Here is a 12,124-nt window from a genome sequence, read left to right as displayed (position 1 = left end):
TAGTGTAGAAGATTTAAATTATGATTTAGTCAAATTTGTCTAACTTTCGTTTGTTTTGGTATTTGCATCCTGTGTTTTTTCAAGAAGGCCTTTCCTACCCCAAATGAACAATCTTTTTCTTCTATATTTTCTTCTAATGACCTATAGGTACTTTGTTTTTTTCCTTTTAGCTGAAAGACATGTACATGTATACGCAACTCGTTTAGGTTATATTTGATGGGACTGAAAACAACCAGCCCCTATTTATTTGGGAAGCTCCATTTGGAACGTAGGAAATCGGGAGTCTCAATCATTAAATATCGTAATCTACGTGATTATTAAGGAAGGGTCTAAGTAGGGAATAAAATTTTACATATGAACCTTTGTCCTAGGGTAAGATTGTTATTGGAGATAATTTGTGCTCGTTTGTGAAAGAGCCAATGATGCGTGTGTGTTGGGTGAAATATGATTGAACACGAAGGTAACACACGAGGGAGGATCCCCATAGGAAATCCGAAGAACTGGAATGGGAAACGGGAAATGGGGTTGGGGAGGGTTGGGAGAAAGGTGATCTTGTCTCCTTCGTCTTCCTGACTGGACATACTGGGGACACGGTGTGCTAAGTTCTTTCCCATGGAAGATGGGAGCATCTTCCCGGGGAGCTCGCCTAGTCCAGCTGCCTCGCGGCTGTGTCTGCCCACGCTGGGCTGAAGCGGTCAAGAATGTCTGCTGAGGATTTTGCACATAGCCCCTTGTGCTCCTCCTTCACCAAGGCCCTTTACGTGGTCTTTGCTCCCAGCAGGTCATGCCTGCCATTTTCCTTGATGATGTCCAGGCTGGTTTCCATCCAGGGACATGAAAGATGGCTCCAAAGCTTCCAGTCTGATGACAACTTTGATGTGCAAATTGCTCAGGCAGAAATTGTCAGCTTGCCAGCCAGGGGCTTCCCACTCCTGAGGGGTCACTGTTCCCCCAGCAACGTGGCCTGGGCAGGGGTGGAGAAGGGGTGACAGCCCCCAGGCAGGATGGCCACCACCGCCATCCCCCTCACATCGCCTTACTTCCAGCCTTATGCTGCCTGAGCCCTTTACTGCTTTCCCTTAAAAAGCCAACAGAAACCTAGCAAAAGGTTAATAAGTTCTTTTGGCTAAAAATAATTAAAATACATCAATCCAACTCAAAAGCACCTTGATATTCCAAAAGCAGTATTTTAAAAACAAGAAAATCAAGAAGTCAGTCAGCTGCAAGGAAAAGACTTCATTCACCTTTTTATTAGCTCTTATTATATAAGAAAGAAGCCTTGGCCGGGCGCGGTGGCTCACGCTTGTAATCCCAGCACTTTGGGAGGCCGAGGCGGGCGGATCACGAGGTCAGGAGATCGAGACCACGGTGAAACCCCGTCTCTACTAAAAAAAAAATACAAAAAATTAGCCGGGCGTGGTGGCGGGCGCCTGTAGTCCCAGCTACTCGGAGAGGCTGAGGCAGGAGAATGGCGTGAACCCGGGAGGCGGGGAGCTTGCAGTGAGCTGAGATCGCGCCACTGCACTCCAGCCTGGGTGATAGAGCGAGACTCCGTCTCAAAAAAAAAAAAGAAAGAAGCCTTATTCATCCCTACAGCCTAGGTGAGAAGCTAGACCAGGGGGCCCCACTCTGGGCAAAGGGAGACAGGAGGGCTCAGGCGCATGCACTGTGCGGGGAAGCCGGTGCCCTGTACTGAAAAAGCTGTGGAATGTCCTCACTCCCAGTGCAAGGGGGTACTTGGGGAAGCCACCCTCCAGCCTGGGCTAAAGATGGCCGGTCTGTGTCCTGCAAAAAGGGCCTGCCTTGGTGTCAGCCCTGGGCACCCCAATGCCCCTTCATCCCTTATTGGGGGCCCTGACCTGCTCATCGGCCAGGGTGATCATTCGGAGGGATGACAAGTCCCGCCTCGCCAAGCCCCATCTGAAAGGGCCTCCCAGGTGCACATGAGCTTCTCCTGGCTTGATTTAAGTCCACAATGTCTGTTGCAGGGTGAGAGGGGGTAGGTAGGGGGTGGTAGAGCCACGGCCACCTGCGCTTCCTCCCCCTGCTTCGCAGGTGCTGCCCCTGAGCATCTCCTCTGCATGCTCAGCCCCAGGCTGTGTTCCTCTAACTCTACACGCTGGTCCTCATCGTGGACTCAGGGCCAGGTGGCCCTTGAGACATTGCGGCAACTGTCATCTTCTCAGTGATGAACCGCAATTACCTGCAGCGTGGCTCTCCGTGGGCTGTCCCCGGACCAGTAACATCAGCACCACCTGGAAAATTGTCAGAAATGCAGGTTCTCCAGCCCCACTGTATGCCTTTCTTCAAGTTGCCTTAGCCAATTACCGCAAACGTGGATAGCCGGAAACAAATGTATTCCCTCAAAGCTTTGGAGGCCAGAAGTTCAAGGTCATGTGATGTTGTCAGGGCCGTGCACCCCATGAAGGCTCTGGGGAGTTCCCTCCCACCTCCTCCAGCCTCTGGCAGCTGCTGGCGACCCTTGGTATTCCTTGGAGAGGGCGGGCCTCCTTGTGGAGAGGGCCTCCAGTCTCTGTCTCTGTCATCACGAGGCCATCGTCTATGTGTGTGTGTCCAAATGTTCCTCTTTCTATAAGACCACCAGCCATTGGCTCATCGCTACCCTCAACCAGTGCAACCTCATCTTAACTTGCTTGTATGGACAGAGACCCTATTTCCAAATAAGGTCACATTCACAGGGACATGGGTTAGAACGTGAACATATTTTGGGGGGACATAATTAAACCCACACCACTACCACAGACTATTGAATAAGGATGCTGAGAGCCTGGGAGGGCCCTCACCTCACCACCCCGGCCAGCTGCAAATCTGATGGTAACTTCTCCATCTGCGTGAGGGAGGGATTTCCACCCTGGGGCATCAGGATGGCTGCGCACCCAACACCTGACACTGGACACACTATCAACAGTGGTGTCTGTATTCACCACATGCACTCACAGCCCCCGGGAGGAGGCCACTGCCTGCCGCACAGACCACAGGGGGAACAGTGCGAACAACCAGGACCTGGGAGAGGCAGGTTCCATGGTATCGAGAAGATGGGTGCCCCCACCCCATCTCCATAGGAAGATACAATCGGCTTGTTAGGAACACTGCAGGGGCTAGTGGGCCATGGAAGCCGCTCTGCAGGGGTAGCAGGACTGCATCTGGTTCGGGGACAGGAGGGCAGGTTGGCTGGGGGCCGTATCCATGGCAGCAGAGCAGGGAGCACAGCGCATGGTTGGACCACTCCATTCTCTCCTGGGTTCACCCAGTGTCAGGAGCAAAAAATCTTGAATTTTAATTTCAGGCTTTATATTGTATTATTTGTAAAATAGACCCCAAATCCTTCACCCGTTCTCTGCTACCAGCCTAGCCTGAGCTACCATCACACCTCCCAGACAACTGCCTCATTCCACGTTCGTTCCCCGCAAATCCATCCTTCCCTTAATGGGCAGAAGGATCTGATGACAGTATGGATGAGATCCTGCCACTGTCCTGCTCAAAACCTGCCAGCAGTCTTTGGTTGCACCTAGAAAAACCACCCAGCCCCTGCCCCATGGCCTGGAGGCCCACGGGGTGTGGCCCTATCTGCTGTTCCTCTTCCTGCTTTCCCTGCTCAGCCTTCAGCCCTGTGTCATTGCTCAGGTCCTTGCGGGGCCCCCAGCTAAATTTAGCTCCCCTTGGGGTGCGCTAGCCCCCGTCACCCTCCTCTTTATGGCATTTTCTATACTCTTCTGCCTGGCGTCCATTCCCCATGATGCGTCCGTCCCAGCACCTAAACTGAGCTTGGCCCACGGGAGTTGCTCCTGGTATTTGTGAGCTGAGAGAGAGGAGGGCCGGGGCCACTTTTTCACTTGGGCCTTGCGACTGAGCGGGGACCATGAGCAGAGCACAGCTCTCCACCCCAGGGCAGCAGCCTGGACCTTGGAGTCACGGCATGGCCTGTGGGTCAACCCTGCCTGCACTGGCTGTGGGGCATGGGCATGTTATTTAATTTCCCATGCCCAGGGTCCTCATTTGTAAAGTGGGGATTGTAGGGTTTGCATAACAATTTAATTAAATGCCAGAAATTCTACTCAGATCTTTAACAAGGCCACTGCAGATTTGGAGGCCACTAAAAGGTGGTTTCCTGCCTTCCTCTGTCCTCCTTCAAACTAAATAACAGATGGCTACAAAATCCAGGACCACCCAGGGTCATCTTCCCAAGGGCCAGTCACTGAGGCTGCAGGTGAGGGAGGGGAGTTTTAACCCTCCCCCCAACTCTTGTCTTCCACGCCCACCCGCTCACATTCCATCAGCTCTAAAAGTTTCTTGATTGTCCAGGGGCCACAGCTGCGGCTGCCTGGGCTTTTCCATTCCTGAGACTAAAAGAATGTTCACAGCTGGAACCTGCACCAAACCCACCCAGTGACCCCAGACAAAAGCCCCCTGCACCCCATAGAGAGGCAGGAGCAGAGAGAGGGCCTCCAGTCACTCCGTGCTCCAGGGTCCAGGGCCCAGCTGGGGTTTCCGGCTCCCCCGTTGCCACATGTTCCCCTCTGCGTCTCTGGCAGTGACTCATTCCCAGGGACAGAGCTGCCGTCCTGGGAGACGAGCATGAGCTGGAGGAAGCCAGAAGCGAGGCTCGGGGCAGTGGTCCTCCTCACCCCTTGTGCCCAGGGGTCAGAAAAGTGACCTGCCACCAGCGGCAGCCTATTGAAGTGTGGGAGGTAGCTGTCCTCCCAGATGCTGCAGGACATTGCTGATTAGGCTGCTTCGATGTGGGCGTTGTTTGACTAGGGGCATATTAAATGGCAATGGAAACCAGCGAAATCAGCCCTCCAGGAGACAGCAACGCGGAAAGTACCTGCTCCATTAGGCTTGGCCTGGCTCTTCTCCCAGAAAAGCAGACTGGACGAAGGCACTGGGCCAGCTTAATGAAACCCAGCAGCAGTCCACGTATTCTAGGCTGTGTGAGGAGGGGGCTTCAGGGGCAGAGACTGGGTTCCATCCCTAGCTACACAGTTTCTCCAGCCTTGGATGCATACTCTCTGTGTGACTCTGACAGTGTTTATTGTCAGGCCTCTGAGCCCAAGCCAAGCCATCGCATCCCCTGTGACTTGCACGTATACATCCAGATGGCCTGAAGTAACTGAAGATCCACAAAAGAAGTAAAAATAGCCTTAACTGATGACATTCCACCATTGTGATTTGTTTCTGCCCCACCCTAACTGATCAATGTACTTTGTAATCTCCCCCACCCTTAGAACCTCTTCAACTCTCACCTGACCTAAAGTCTAAGCATCTTATTTTCTTCTGCAATGCCACTTGACCCCAATACAAACTCGACAGTAGTTCCAAATAGCAGGAAAACGGCACTTTCAATTTTTCCATCCTACAAGATCTAAATAATTCTTGTTGTAAAATAGGCAAGCGGTCTGAGGTGCCTGACGTCCAGGCATTCTTTTACACATCAGTCCCTTCCTAGTCTCTGTGCCCAATGCAACTCCTTTCCCTCCCACCTGTCCCCTCAGTCCCAACCCCAAGCATTGCTGAGTCTTTCTAATCTTCCTTTCCTACAGACCCATCTGACCTCCCCACTCCTCGCCAGGCCGAGCTAGGTCCCAATTCTTCCTCAGCCTCCGCTCCTCCACCCTATAATCCTTTTATCACCTCCCCTCCTCACACCTGGTCCGGCTTAACAGTTTCATTCCACCACGAGCCCTCCCCCACCTGCCCAGCAATTTCCTCTTAAAAAGGTGGCTGGAGCTAAAGGCATAGGCGAGGTTGATGCTCCTTTTTCTTTATCCCAAATCAGATAGCGTTTAGGCTCTTTTTCATCAAATATAAAAAACCAAGCCCACTTCATGGCTTGTTTGGCAGCAACCCTGAGACGCTTTACAGTCGTAGACCCTAAAAGGTCAAAAGGCTGTCTTATTCTCAATATACATTTTATTACCCAATCTGCTCCTGACATTAAATAAAACTCCAAAAATTAGAATCTGGCCCTCAAATCCCACAACAGGACTTAGTTAACCTCACCTTCAAGGTGTACGATAATAGAAAAAAGTTGCAATTCCTTGCCTCCACTGTGAGACAAACCCCAGCCATATCTCCAGCACACAAGAACTTCCAGACGCCTGAACTGCGGCAGCCAGGCGTTCCTCCAGAACCTCCTCCCCCAGGAGCTTGCTACGCGTGCCGGAAAACTGGCCACCGGGCCAAGGAATGCCCGCAGCCTGGGAGTCCTCCTAAGCCGTGTCCCATCTGTGTCGGACCCCACTGAAAATCGGACTGTTCAACTCATCTGGCAGCCACTCCCAGAGCCCCTGGAACTCTGGCCCAAGGCTCTCGGACTCCTTCCCAGATCTTCTCGGCTTAGCGGCTGAAGACTGAAACTGCCCAATCGCCTCGGAAGCCCCCTAAACCATCATGGACGCCGAGCTTCGGGTAACTCTCACAGTGGAAGGTAAGTCTGTCCCCTTCTTAATCAATACGGAGGCTACCCACTCCACATTACCTTCTTTTCAAGGGCCTGTTTCCCTTGCCTCCATAACTGTTGTAGGTATTGACAGCCAGGCTTCTAAACCTCTTAAAACTCCCCAACTCTGGTGCCAACTTAGACAACACTCTTTTAAGCACTCCTTTAAGTTATCCCCACCTGCCCAGTTCCCTTATTAGGCTGAGACACTTGAACTAAATTATCTGCTTCCCTGACTATTCCTGGACTACAGCCACATCTCACTGCCGCCCTTCTCCCCAACCCAAAGCCTCCTTCGTATCTTCCTCTCGTATCCCCCCACCTTAACCCACAAGTATGGGACATCTCTACTCCTTCCCTGGCAACCGATCACATGCCCATTACCATCCCATTAAAACCTAATCACCCTTACCCCGCTCAACACCAATATCCCATCCCACAGCACGCTTTAAAAGGATTAAAGCCTGTTATCACTCGCCTGCTACAGCATGGCCTTTTAAAGCCTATAAACTCTCCTTACCATTCCCCCATTTTTCCTGTCCTAAAACCAGACAAGGCTTACAAGTTAGTTCAGAATCTGCGCCTTATCAATCAAATTGTTTTGCCTATCCACCCTGTGGTGCCCAACCCATACACTCTCCTATCCTCAATACCTCCCTCTACTACCCATTATTCTGTTCTGGATCTCAAACATGATTTCTTTACTATTCCTCTGCACCCTTCCTCCCACCCTCTCTTTGCTTTCACTTAGACTGACCCTGACACCCATTAGGCTCAGCAAATTACCTGGGCTGTACTGCCGCAAGTCTTCACAGACAGCCCCCATTACTTCAGTCAAGCCCAAATTTCATCCTCATCTGTTACCTATCTTGGCATAATTCTCATAAAAACACACGTGCTCTCCCTGCTGATCGCTGATTAATCTCCGAAACCTCAATCCCTTACAAAACAACAACTCCTTTCCTTCCTAGGCATGGTTAGTGCGGTCAGAATTCTCACACAAGAGCCAGGACCGCACCCTGTAGGCTTTCTGTGCAAACAACTTGACCTTACTGTTTTAGCCTAGCCCTCATGTCTGCATGCAGTGGCTGCTGCCGCCCTAATACTTTTAGAGGCCTTCAAAATCACAAACTATGTTCAACTTACTCTCTACATTTCTCATAACTTCCAAAATCTATTTTCTTCCTCATACCTGACATGTATACTTTCTGCTTCCCGGCTCCTTCAGCTGTACTCATTCTTTGTTAAGTCTCACAATTACCATTGTTCCTGGCCCGGACTTCAATCCAGCCTCCCACATTATTCCTGATACCACACCTGACCCTCATGACTGTATCTCTCTGATCCACCTGACATTCACCCCATTTCCCCATATTTCCTTCTTTCCTGTTCCTCACCCTGATCACGCTTGATTTATTGATGGCAGTTCCACCAGGCCTAATCACCACACACCAGCAAAGGCAGGCTATGCTATAGTACAAGCCACTAGCCCGCCTCTTAGAACCTCTCATTTCCTTTCCATCGTGGAAATCTATCCTCAAGGAAATAACTTCTCAGTGTTCCATCTGCTATTCTACTACTCCTCAGGCCCCCTCCCTTCCCTACACATCAAGCTCGAGGATTTGCCCCCACCCAGGACTGGCAAATTAGCTTTACTCAACATGCCCCGAGTCAGAAAACTAAAATACCTCTTAGTCTAGGTAGACACTTTCACTGGATAGATACAGGCCTTTCCTACAGGGTCTGAGAAGGCCACTGCAGTCATTTCTTCTCTTCTGTCAGACATAATTCCTCAGTTTAGCCTTCCCACCTCTATACAGTCTGATAACAGACCAGCCTTTATTAGTCAAATCAGCCAAGCAGTTTTTCAGGCTCTTAGTATTCAGTGAAACCTTTATATCCCTTACAGTCCTCCGTCTTCAAGAAAAGTAGAACGGACTAAAGGTCTTTTAAAAACACCTCACCAAGCTCAGCCACCAACTTAAAAAGGACTGGACAATACTTTTACCACTTTCCCTTCTCAGAATTCAGACCTGTCCTCGGAATGCTACAAGGGACAGCCCATTTGAGCTCCTGTATAAACGCTCCTTTTTATTAGGCCCCAGTCTCATTCCAGACACCAGACCAACTTAGACTGTGCCCCAAAAAACTTGTCATCTCTACTATCTTCTGTCTAGTCATACTCCTATTCACTGTTCTCAACTACTCATACATGCCCTGCTCTTGTTTACACTGCTGGTTTACACTGTTTCTCCAAGCCATCACAGCTGATATCTCCTGGTGCTATCCCCAAACCGCCACTCTAAACTCTTGAAGTAAATAAATAATCTTTGCTGGCAGGACTATGCTGAATCTCCTTAGGCACTCTCTAATAAGATGTCCTGGGTCCTCCCAATTCTTAGACCTTTTATACCTGTTTTTCTCCTTCTCTTATTCCATTTAGTTTTTCAATTCATACAAAACTGTATCCAGGCCATCACCAATAATTCTAAATGACAAATGTTTCTTCTAACAACCCCACAATATCACCCCTTACCACAAAATCTTCCTTCAGCTTAATCTCTCCCACTCTAGGTTCCCACGCCACCCCTAATCCTGCTTGAAGCAGCCCTGAGAAACATCACCCATTCTCTCTCCATACCACCCCCCAAAAATTTTCACTGCCCCAAGACTTCAACACTATTTTGTTTTATTTTTCTTGTTAATATAAGAAGGCAGGAATGTCAGGCCTCTGCGCCCAAGCCAAGCCATCGCATCCCCTGTGACTTGCGCGTATACATCCAGATGGCCTGAAGTAACTGAAGATCCACAAAAGAAGTAAAAATAGCCTTAACTGATGACATTCCACCATTGTGATTTGTTTCTGCCCCACCCTAACTGATCAATGTACTTTGTAATCTCCCCCACCCTTAAGAAGGTTCTTTGTAATTCTCCCTACCCCTGAGGATGTATTTTGCCAGATCCACCCCCTGCCCCCAAAACATTGTTCCTAACTCCACCGCCCATCCCCAAACCTATAAGAACTAATGATAATCCACCGCCCTTTGCTGACTCTCTTTTCGGACCCAGCCCTCCTGCACCCAGGTGAAATAAACAGCCATGTTGCTCACACAAAGCCTGTTTGGTGGTCTCTTCACATGGACGAGCATGAAATTTATTACGTCCTAGAGAAGAGCAAACTTCTGAATTCGCTGCACACCCTGCCTGGGCCAGTCCTGGACAGAACGATGCTGGGGGCCACTCTGAGCACAGACTCTGTGCCCATCACCTTGACTGACAGTGCTCAGGGGTTCTCCATCTCTTCTCTGCCTCCACACCCTCCCAGTGATCAGGAACGGTTCCCCAAACTCCCCCACCCCCCAGCAATTCTTGATGGAAGGTAGATCAGCATAATACAGCCTGCAGTGGGGTGTGTTTTAAAGCAGGGGCCCCAACCCCCGGGCTAAGGCCTGGTGCTGGCCAAGGGCACACAGCAGGAGGTGAGCGGCGGGTGCATGAGCGTTATTGCCTGGGCTCCGCCTCCTGTCAGATCAGCGGTGGCATTAGATTCTCATGGGAGTGTGAACCCTATTGTGAACTGCGCATGCGAGGGATCTAGGTCTCACACTCCTTATGAGAATCTAGCACCTGCCTGATGATCTGAGGGGGAACAGATTCATTCTGAAACCATCTGCTGCCCCCTCTCTGGCCACCCACCTGCCCCCAGTCATTGGAAAAATTGTCTTTGAGGAAACCAGTTCCTGGTGCCAAAAAGGTTGGGGACTCCTGTTTAAAATTCTTCTGAATTCTCACGCCTTCCATTATAGGTCTTCCTCCAGGACAATCAATCAGGCCACAGCTGTTTGCCCCAGGCCCTGTGTGAGCCCCAGCTCTGGTGCGAGGCCTTCCAGCAGGTGAAGAGATGCCCTCGCTCCTTGCCCCTAGGGCCATGCTGTCGTCATGGTCTGGAAGACCCCGTGGTGTCCTCAGTACCAGCAACAGCATCCCAGACCATCTGGGCCCAAATCTTTCTAATCCAGGTAAGAATAGTCGGGAGCCCCCAGGAGAAGCCCCCCACTTCTCTCAGAGCCTAGAGTGAGACGTGGCAAAGAGGCCTGGCCTGGGGCCTTCTGAGAGGAGGGGACCCCTCCAGGGTGGATGGTGTCCCTAATCTGCTCTCCCACCATCCAGCCACTTGGAACTAGGAGAAAAGCTAGGGCGACAGGAAACATGGGCCTCTTGTGAAACAGTGGAGCCTCTCCTCTCAGCCCCTTCACCCTGCAGGTGGCACCCAACTGCAGCCTGTGCTGGCATCCTCAGGGCTACAGCTCCAGCAAGCATGGCCTGCTGCTGCCTCTAGAGACTGCAGAACGCAGTCTGATGAAGCATGTCATTATGTCCAGCTTCTTTTCTCATCTCCAAGCGAGGAAAAATCATCCCGCTTTTGTAAAGAAATTATGGACACATGGGAAGCTTCAGAAAATCAGGGCTGAGAAAGGCATGCGACAACCTGCTCAGACACAACCCACTGTCCCTGTATTTCTGACCAATGAAACAGTATGCAACGGGGTCTTATTTGAGACTCCCTGCCCAGACCGAGCACAGAGTGGCATGCTCCTGATCCTCGGGCAGCAACTGCTCCCCCAAGAGAAGGGCCTTGGCCAAAGGCAGCTACATAAAGAAATGGGGCTGAGGTGGCTACGGAGCCATTTGATGTCTGTGTCTGCATCTGTTTCCCAAAAAGGTTATGGGTGCACCAGGCACCCAGACTGTGAGGTTTCAGGGCACAGTTTCCAAGTCTGCCCTCACTTCTGACAGCAACTGCAAGCTTGGAGGGTTCCCCAAGCTACCTCCCGCTTTAAGAGTTTGCTAACAGGATTCACAGAACTCAGTGAAAGCTATTATACTCATTGAATACAGGGCAAGGGCACTGACAGAAATGAGCCAAAGGCAGAGAAGCATGGGGCGTCAGGGAGGGTCTGAAACGTGAAACTTCCCACTGTCCTAAGGAAGTGTCACCCTCCTGCCATTGATAGGTGACAAATGCATGGAGTACTGTCAACCAAGGAAGCTTGCCAGAGCTTCAGTGTACAGAATTTTTATTGAGGCCTCACTGCATATGCATGAAAGAATGATTGATTGATCACGTGCGTAATTGAAATCAGGCACCAAGGCCACTGATATTGTGTAACTCAAAGCCACCATGGTTGGTCTTTCCTGCATGGCCAGCTCTTATCCTGAGACTGTCAGATGTGGCTGGCTGTATGCTAAGGTTCCATGTGGCCAGCCTTTGCCACCAACAAAGACACTCCTATCACGTATGCCATTAGTCACCTCCTAGAGCCGAGGGAAATGGGCCAGACCCCTCTGTGGGCAAGGCCACATTTTTTCCTATGTACCTGGCTCCGGGCTGCACTGGTAACAAATCCCATGAGGCCCACTGACATCCATGCAGACATACTTGATACTGGGTCTGATTGTATCCCAGGGTCATGCCATGAGAACAGACACAGAGAAAATGGCAGAACCCAGCTTCCACAGCCAGTGATGCAGAGCTTACCAAATGAAGGTTAAAGAGGAGGTGAAGGATGAGTCAGTTACAACAGGTCCCACCCAAGGGGACAACTTCACCAACCCCCCTGCTGGGCACCCATGCTCCCTCTGGGGCCTCAACCTTGACCTTTA

The sequence above is a fragment of the Symphalangus syndactylus genome, chromosome 16 (assembly GCF_028878055.3).
Source record: "Symphalangus syndactylus isolate Jambi chromosome 16, NHGRI_mSymSyn1-v2.1_pri, whole genome shotgun sequence".
Classification (NCBI taxonomy): Eukaryota; Metazoa; Chordata; class Mammalia; order Primates; family Hylobatidae; genus Symphalangus; species Symphalangus syndactylus.
The sequence above is the reverse complement of the archived record's forward strand: the minus strand, read 5'-3'. Positions refer to the sequence as shown.